Consider the following 10,299-nt stretch of genomic DNA (forward strand, 5'->3'; position numbering starts at 1 on the left):
CCTCAGTACTCTGACTATTTGTGCCAGCAGCTTCACTGACCACCGGCTAGAATTGAAAACAAGCTTGAATCTAGTTTGGTCTCTGCATTGCAACTCACTGTTGACTGCACTTGTATAATTTCAGGTCAAATGAACCGACACATGTAATTATTGAGAAGTATGCATTTATTATTGCCATTGCAAGCCAAATGCTAAAATTGGCTAAATTACCTGTGGTCTCTCCTCCTCTCTCCTCCTCATCCTCACGCCGTATTCTCTTAAAATATTTTTGAATACTCATATCTGAGGAGTAAATGCAGGGGAAATTAACAGTCTAACCTTAGCTAAAGCTTATCTGTGTCCTTCTAACTGGCATAGCCCGAAGAGAAAACAAATTATAATTTTTTTTATATTTAATTTAGCACACGTAACTTGCACGCAGCAAAGTTGGCCTGGCTACGTTAAATACACCCTTAGTTGCCACTTTCTTCCAAATAATTCGAAGCTCCTACCAAAGTCAGAAAACAACACAATAAGGAGAAAATGAGTTGCTTTACCTTAGTGTCCGCGTCTTCTAAGTTAACGTAGTCTTCTCCGTTTCTCGTTTCCCTCCACGCGATGGCAGCACGAACAGGAGGTGTGGAGCGAGGGATCATCCACTATTTAATCGATTGCAGAGCGAACAGGTGGGGATTATTATCCCCTAGTTAATCAATCGCAGAGCGAACAGGCACAGGAGGTGTAGAGCGAGGGATCATTGTCCATTAGTTAATCGATCGCAGATGCGTCGCTCCGGGCGGATAATTTTTTTTTTAACAAGGTCCAAAAATATACTTGGCAGCCTTATAATAACCCTGCGCGCGCACAAGTATAACATTGTGTGGGAAACACTGCATGCGTCACAAAAGCTTCGGGGATTACTCGACACACCTCCGAGCCTCGCGCCCAATACGTACATACTAGAGTCTTACCATTTAACAGCAATTCTGTGGTGTTAATCTGCACCGCTGTTTTATGCAGCTCGCAAGCCCAACACACTGAAGTGACAGGCGGTGCCAGCTCGTAGTCTGGTTTACCCCACTGCTGTGCGCCCCCTTTGGCATCACACTTAATCCCTGTACTCCTAAAGATCCTCAATCGTCCTGTGGAATTCCTGATCAGACCCTAAAGTTACCATCCACATGCGTTTTCATGCGAGCTTTCCCTGGCTCTCTCTGCTCTGCCTACCTCCGTCTGGGTAAAACGAGCATTCCCATATATTAACATTCCCTCGCCCTGCGTACAGGGGCGATCAATCGTACCCAGTTCTGTGATGATTGCCGGTAACTTTACAACTTCACCTCTTTATTTGCTGAATCCTTTCGTGTATGTACATTTCACTCCATGAGAATGTTTATAAATTGTATTAGTAGTGACAACAAAAGGTTTTGTGCATTGTGTGCATGACAAGTCTCTAATCATCAGATAACTGCTTGACTTATACTGAACTTTACCAAAGTACCTGACCATCCTTTCAAAGAGCGACACGTTTTCATGAATATTTCAGCTCCGCGCCCTGACATCCACAATAGTTTTACCTGACAAATGAGAACCTGTTATTCTCATCATCTGTTCTACCAAGTGTGGAATGTGCTGTTGCCTGTTCCTCTTGTCATCCACGAAGTTAATGTATTTTCTCCACTGGTTAATGTGTTTCCCAAACAGGAGCAGGTCTGCTTCTGGAAGAAGGTACGCACCAGCCTAACCCCCCTTAATCCGTACCCACGTCACTACATCAGTCAATGCTCGCGAAACCTTCCTCCCGCTAATACTCGTCGCCTACACTAATGTCTAAAACGTTCTTATAATCCCGTAAAAGCAAAGTTGTGAGTGGGTGCTGCTAAGAAATTAAACACTAACAAGATGAGGAAATACATAAGTGTTAGCCCTGCGGCCTGTCACTTGTCTCCGCAGACTTACAGGACATATATATCCCCTTATATGCTTTTAATTGAACAATATTATTTGAAGCCGATCATCCGGTCTATAATGTTTATTGACTATTGGTTGATTAAGGAATGATGGTGATTTGAGTTGAAATGACTAACTATCTAAAGTTAAAGTGAAGTTCACAAAAACTTTTTGGGTTTCAGACGGGACGGATCAGTTCACATGAAAGCAGTTTTCGCTCTTTATACAACATCCTCACTAGCCATCTATTTTAAGTTACTTTGGTGGTTTGCAAAAATAATAAGACTTTCTGAAACATTTGTATAGCACGCCTTCATGTACTTCATGAGGCTTGAAACATGATAACTACTTCCCATTAGACATTAGTTAGACACCTTTATCCAAAGCAACTTACATTCACCACTGTGGACAATCCCCACAGGAGCATTTTGGGGTGAAGTGTCTTGCCAGGGACACACAACATGCTGATGCAGTGGGACTCAACTTGTTACCTCCTGATTCGAAGTCAGCACTCTATCCACTGAGCCACAGCCGCCCTGTTGACAATTCAATTTAATCGCTTAGGACTTAAATGTTCTGTTTTCCAGTATTGGTCACGCGGTAGAAAGTCAACATCACTAAAGCTTTTAAAGTAGTGGACTTGGGACCTATAAACTTTTATCTTAACAATCACAACATGACATGTTATCTTCCACATAACCTTTTAGTTTTGACCAAGCCATGGGACAAAGGTTGGGCAAATACGCTTGGGGCAGCAGAGCTCCTAATGATATATTAGCATCGGACAGGTCGATTTTGCAAGTTATGCAGCCTTATGTTCTTTTTTCTTTATTTCAATAGAAAAGAAGAAGACATACTTATTAATCCCTTAAAGGAAATCTATTTCCCCAATCTGTGTGTTTACCCACATTACACAGGCAAGGGAGCAGTTTCGAGGTTAGGTGCCCATGCTCAAGGCACATTCGGCAGTGGCCTAGGAGTGAAATTGCACCTTTCAGCTCACTCCATTTTTTGTTGGTCCGATCAGGACGTGAACTGGCAACCATTTGTTCCAAGACAAGTCCCTACAGACTGAGCCCTGATGCCTGTTTTTTCTTTTTTTAAAGTTATGAGAAAAGAATAATATATATCTTTTTTAAAGGCTTAATCAATACTTGATTGCTTTATAGCGTTTCCCCAGTAAAAAAAAAAGAGAGAAAAGAACAAGAAACTGCGCAGAGACCAGGCATCTACCACGAGGCTGTACGACAAGTAAATCAACAGTCATGAAGTGACCCCCACTAAGGCGAACCAGAGAGACTTTTTGCACCGACTCGCACACCTTAACCAGAAAACCTTGTTATCAGTGCCCGCGGCCTGCCCCCGTCCTGCTGCGCCGCGGCTTTCAACCAGGCGTGGCCTCACCTGCTACAGAGGGAACTATGCCACGCGCGCGCACGCCAAACATAAACATTTATAAAAAATAGAACCTTGTTTCATCAAATTATTTAAAAGTAGCTGTGTAATACGAATAATGTGCAGCTAGCGGTCTTGTTCCATTGTCGGGTTCCATTAGACATAATGTAGACGTTCACATCTCTTTCAAACAACAGTACTTTCAATTGAGTGAATCTTTCCATCCTGCCTTTTACAGTCAACCATTTCTGAAGGAGACACATATTAGAACAGGGAGACAGAGATACCTCTCTGCCACCACATATAGGATGGTTCAGCTTTTTACGGGGATCATTGGCTTTTCTTTCACGCAGATGAAGGGCAATTAATTCACAATCCCACTTAGAAACACTTAGTAACGAAAACAGATGGCTACTCGCTTCTGAAATCCTTCTCCAGTGAGCCAAATGCAGTTCAACTTTAACCCCAACTCCTTCTCACTGTCCTTTATGTGCTTCTCTCATGTCTCCTCCGGAACTCTGACGTTCAATTTAATCATAGAATGAGCCTGCAGCGGGTCAGGTTCTTGACCCATACATAACTTAATGATCAAAGATAGCTCGCATTTCTACCTCTTCTACGGCCCTGACTTGCTAGCCAAGTGCTGACTGTCTGCAGTAGTTATTAAATTTTTTTTTTTTTCATGCATTTGTCTCATTAGTATGGCATAAAAAGTGACAGACACTCCCCCAATTATGGAAATGAGCTAAGTCCGCCTCCCTTGGTTCGAGGTGTGATATCCCAGTAGGTGTAATCCCAAGTAGTGTGAGATCCGTTGACAGGAAGGGGGTATGTGTATTCACAGTGTGAAAAGCCCACTGTACGCCTTATGGCGAAAAAAAGATGCTGTTTAATCACATTAGTAGCATAAAGTGGACGGTGGCCAGCCCCAAGGTGTGTGTGTGTGTGTGTGTGTGTTGTGGTGTGTGTGTGTGTGTGTGGTGTGTGTGTGTGTGTGGTGTGTGTGTGTGAGACGGTCTCCCCTAACCCCTGCTGTGGACCCGGGGCTACATCAAATCTTATTTAGCCCCTANATACTCATATCTGAGGAGTAAATGCAGGGGAAATTAACAATCTAACCTTAGCTAAAGCTTATCTGTGTCCTTCTAACTGGCATAGCCCGAAGAGAAAACAAATTATAATTTTTTTTATATTTAATTTAGCACACGTAACTTGCACGCAGCAAAGTTGGCCTGGCTTCGTTAAATACACCCATAATGGCGCATTTTCACTGCAGGCCTCGCTCGGTTTGGTTAGGCCTTATTAGGCCCAGCTCACTTTAATGCTGCGCTTCCATTACAGTTTAGGAACTGGGGTAGTTACTATAGTAACGCAGTGTAGGCGGAGCCGTGACGTCATCTTCAATGAGCGCCCCAGAAAAACAACACAGCCGTTAGCTCTTAACACTCAGGAGCTCACAGCTCTTCATATCTGTTCAGAAACTATGTTGTTACTTCGGCATCATTTTGAAACGTGTATTACAATTAAATCACGGTCAAATATGTTCATCTTGTTGTAGTTGTAGCCCCCTTGCCAGCGATTCTCTCTCTAGTTTAGCATACTCAGCCCGACTCAGCCTGGTTGTTCCTGGCCCTAGAACCACGATTTTATGGGGCCAGAAAAACTGTGAATTAGGACCCGCTAGCCGGTACTAGGCCAAGTGGAAACGCAACCAAAAACGGGCCCCGCACGGCTCGGCACGCTTAAAGCGAGCTACCCGCTGCAGTGGAAACGCGCCACTATAGTTGCCACTTTCTTCCAAATAATTTGAAGCTCCTACCAAAGTCAGAAAACAACAACACAATAAGGAGAAAATTAGTTGCTTTACCTTAATGTCCGCTTCTTCTGAGTTAACGCAGTCTTCTCCGTTTCCCTCCACGCGATGGCAGCGCGAACAGCAGATGTGGAGCGAGGGATCATCCACTAGTTAATCGATCGCAGAGCAAACAGGTGGGGATTATTGTCCCCTAGTTAATCAATCGCAGAGCGAACAGGCACAGGATGCGTAGAGCGAGGGATAATTGTCCATCAGTTAATCGGTCGCAGATGGCGTCGCTCGCGGACGGATACAGAAAAAAAAAGCGTTGCGAAATATACTTGGGCGGGCATTAATATAGCTGGGCGGCCCGCCCAAGTATAGTCTATGTGTGGGAAACCCTGGGGTGATATGATCATATTTGCGCACCCTCATCAGGATCCTGGCAGCGCTGTTCTGAATGTACTCTGGATGCTTTGTTAGGGATCCCGATGAGAAGTGCATTGCAGTAGTCCAGCCTGGAGGAGACAAAGGCGTGGACTAGCTTTTCGGCGTCAGACAGAGTGAGTGTGGGGCGGAGTTTGGCGATATTCCTGAGGTGATAAAAGGAGTTCTTGCACAGCTGTTTAATGTGAGCCTCAAAGGTCAGATGGGCTTCCATTTTCACACCCAGGTTGGTGACTATTGAGGAGAGGGTAATGTCCTGGCCGGAGAAGGTGATGGTGGTGATGGTGGATGACCGAACCTGGTGTGGGGTGCCAACTATAATGGCTTGATCCTGAGGTACAGTTGGGTGTCATCAGCGTAACAATGGAATGATACTCCATGTCGGCTGATGATAGAGCCAAGGGGGAGCATAGAGTGTGACAAGGGTGGGGCCGATAGCTGATCCTTGAGGTACACCACAGGTGACATCATGGGTACCCGACTCTGCCTCACCCAAGGAGACGTACTCTGTTCTCCAGGTGAGTTATGATCTGAACCAGTCAAGGGGAGAGTCAGAGAGTCCGATCATGGAGTGGAGATGATGGAGGAGGATGCCGTGATCGACGGTGTCGAAAACTGCAGCGAGATCGAGGAGGATGAGGAGAGAGGGAGAGCCAGCATCAGCCGTCATCAGCAGGTTGTTGGTGACCCTGACCAGGGCAGTTTCTGTGCTGTGGCCTGAGCGGAAACCAGACTGGAACTTCTCGAATAAGTTGTTGGAGTTTAGATGGTCCTGGAGCTGAGCAGCAACTAGTTTTTCCAGCACCTTGGATAGAAAAGGAAGGTTGGAAATGGGTCTGTAGTTGGCCAGGACTCCCGGGTCAAGGGAGGGTTTTTTGAGATGAGTTTTGATGACAGCAGTTTTTAGGGCAGAGGGGACATGGCCAGCCTGGAGAGAGAGGTTTATGATCTTAGTGATCATGGGGCTCATGGTACAGATGTAGGATTTCACCAGAGCTGACGCAAGCGGGTCCAGGACACAGGTGAAAGGCTTCATCCTCCTAACGATGCCCTCAACCTCTCTCTGAGAGATGTCCGTGAAACAGCGGAGAGGCTGGGTTGTCCCAGGCTGTGGGTTGGCAGTTGGAACTGGAGGTGCAGAGGGGCTAGAGAGGAGGGAGCGGATGGTGTCAGCTCTGTTTTTGAAGAAGAAGGCGAAGTTGCCATACTGCTTCTCAGTGGAGTTGGAGTGTAGAGGACTTTGGGGTTTGAGGAGGTGGTTTATGGTGGGGAAGAGTTGCTTGGAGTTTCCAGTACTGTTATTGATGATGGAGGAGTAGTACTGGGACCGTGCATCTCTGAGGGACTGTGCGTAGGCCTTCTGGTGTTCATGATAGGCTGACCAGGTCGAGCGTGTGGCCCTTGGTGTGTGTTGGGACATCAACATGTTGTGTGAGATTGAGGCAGTCCAGAAGTAGTAGAGACTCAGTGGCAGAGTGGCAGGAGGGGGAGTCGACGTGAATATTAATATCTCCAAGTATGATAATATTGGCAGAGGTTGTGCATAGTGTAGTGAGAAGGTCTTGTATCTCTGGGATGAAAGCTGAATTGGGTTTGGGTGGCCAGTAGATCAGAAGTATTTTCAGGGCGAAGGGGGGTTTACGTTTAAATGCAAGGCATTCAAAAGAGGACAATACAGGCAGGGGCAGGAGTGACAGTTCCAAGTCTGTCAGCCTTCGTAATGACTAAGATGCAGGTTGGAGGAGTTGGAGTGGTTGAAACTCAGGAGTTGGGGAATGGAAAACCTCTCCCCTTCATTTACTGCATTAATGACACATCGGGACCAATAAGCGGTTGACCAATCACAACAGAGCCGTCCAGCTAACCAATCAGAGCAGACTGGGCTCTGGTTTCAGACAGAGGGTGAAAAGACTTGCTGCAGCACAGGAAGTATGAGAAAAATAAAGACCTTATTGCACATTAAAGCATGGAAACATGTGAGGCACAAAATACAAATATGAACTTGAGAATGAGCATCCTCTTCAAATTGTCCATGTTGGATTGTTGTGTTTTAAAATGACTGAATAATGACAAATGGCTGCTCAGAGGAGCATTTGTCAAGAGAGTGGTGCAGCTGTTGGAGCACTTCAATACTCAGGAGTTTATGATCTCCCCCCATTCACCAAAGTGCTTCCATCCCCAGGGGGTTATTACGGGGCTCCCGACTTCATATTGGTACTTAACATCACCAATAAAGGGGGATCCAGTGTCATTAAACGCCACTGCTGATTCTTAACTGTTTCTGAGCAGAGGAGGCCGCTGACAGACTCGAAACAGAGGGAGGTTAATCGGGGGGTACACAACACACTTTTTTGGCAGATACACACCCTTCATGCATAATAAGACTTTAGACTGAAGTTTATTTTACACTTCACAGAAGATTAACACGTAAAAACATGAAGACATGCAGAAGAAGAGGGCTTTATTTTCTGCTCTGCTGATCAAAGAATCATTCTGCTTCCAAAGCTCTTTCAACAAGTATCACTTTTACTCGATTTGCATCTCTTTCAAAATAACACCTGATCCTATTTGCCTTCTGGGTTCAAGAGCGTGACTTCTTGCTGTTGTCTCTGGATGTTGTTGTGTTTCACATCAGACAGTCGGTTGGGTTTGCAACTGCCAAGATGTTATCTTTCTCTCTCTCGCTAAATACATTTGACATAATTTCTCTGATGTCTGCTGCTTTAATAACTCCTGCATCAAAACCCAACACACTGTAAATGAATGTTATAGTTAATAAAGTCTACAGTATCTGTGATCAACTTTTTCTTGGCAAGTGTTTCTTCTCTCTGATGCCGCAATACTCCCTGTATTTTTTCTTCTTCTTTTTTTGTTTAAATAATATATACACTTGTTTATTCATTCAATAAAATCCCCATAGTGCGGGTTTCACTTGTACAACACTTGGAAAGGGTAGCGTTCCTTTAATCGGAAATTCCTATTTGACATCAAACAAGTGGCAGAGGTGGCTGTTGCGGTCGAATGCTGTCTGTGTGTTGTGTAAATATGCATTCAAGCTTTTCAGGAATATATGTGTCGTGGGCTCTGCTCATTGAGTCACATTTACTGCAGGGTTAGAGATTAATGATAATACAATGGAAGCACATACGAAAGATTGGATAAAAACTTAAATCCATCCCCAGAAACTCAACAGTATCCACAAAAAGAAAACTTTGAAACATTACATTTGAAAAGCTAACTGTGTGACTACAGACAAAGACATTTATATAAAAGAAAGTAATTTGAAAAATATAAAAAAATAACTTAATATCAAATTGTTTATCCCGGCAAAAATCTCTAATTATTGCACTGAACAAACGCTGACTTTAATTCAATATATTATTTCAACAGATAACTGTATTAGGTTAGTTGAAAGCAATAATATTAAGTTTAAACATAAATTATCAGGTTTAACTTAAATATTATTGCTTTCAACTAACATAAGTTATGTGAATTATGTTGATATACTGTAATACATTTATTAAAGTCAACGTTTCAGCTTTTCAGTGTGTATATGTGTGTACATGTAATATAAATAACACCAGATTTAAACCCAGAATTTTCCTTAGGGATGAATAAAAGTCTGTTTGTTTTCTGGTCAGTTCTACAATAATACTCTTAGATATCCAAAAGTCACTGAGCAGTAACTAAACTAAGTACTAGCATCCCACAGTGGTGAAGCCCTTCAGATGTGTTTTGTTTTGTCACATATTTGTACCATTTATAAAAAATAGTTTTGCATTACTTGAGGAAAAAAACCCTCACATGCCACTTCTTCTTTCTTTGCAGCTCTATCTGCCAATACAAACGCACGCTAAATTAAACCCAAGATGTATTTACATTTGAAATTGTTGCTACTTTGTATTGTTTATTTTGTGGTTCATTGATATATATAAATACTCATAATTAAAGAATTACAACCTCCCTCCCACAATTTAGTTATAAGAAATAAATTATGTTGTTTTCACTCTGCAGGTGCGAGCATGGAAATGTTGACTCAGGTCCTTTCAAAGTAAAACCAGCCGGGTATGGAAAGTCTGAAACATTTGAGTGGTTGATTTATCGAGCAATCTGCACTAATTCATTGGCACAATATCTGTCACTGTCGAATAAAAGCGTTTCGCAAATTCATAACATCACTGCAATCCTCATTCAGAGCCTGATTGATGCCTTGTTTGTGCAGTAAAGTACGATAAACCCCTCTCTCTCTTTCGTGGCTTTGTGCTCAATTCCCCCCTGTAGCAAAATGTCAGAGCAGGCTGGCACATGCTCAAAATAAGATACAATATTGCAGTTTATTGATGACTTAAATAATAATAAGAAAAACTTCTCCGAGGCCACCTCGCCCCGTAAAACAACAAGGAATAAAACATCTTAAGTGTTCCCATTCAACATCATTATTGACATGACAGCTTATTCTTAGTGAAATGGGCCTGTTGCATGCTTCTCTGACACTTTTCATTATCACCTGCACAAAAGGAACATTGAAAGAGGAGGAGGAGGAAGGGGGGGAGGGGNTGAAAGCTGACAGTATCCCCAAGCTCATTCATCATAGCTGAAGGTATCTGCATCATGCATTAGAGTCAATAAAGGCAGGTGAAACTGGAGCTGATTTCTTGCTAAATTCTGGCATTAGTCACAGGCCCATATTTCAGGAATAGCCAATCCTTAAAGGGGTAATCGTTGCACGGGGG

The sequence above is a fragment of the Notothenia coriiceps genome, unplaced genomic scaffold, assembly GCF_000735185.1.
Source record: "Notothenia coriiceps isolate Sejong01 unplaced genomic scaffold, NC01 NC01_scaffold00037244, whole genome shotgun sequence".
NCBI lineage: Eukaryota > Metazoa > Chordata > Actinopteri > Perciformes > Nototheniidae > Notothenia > Notothenia coriiceps.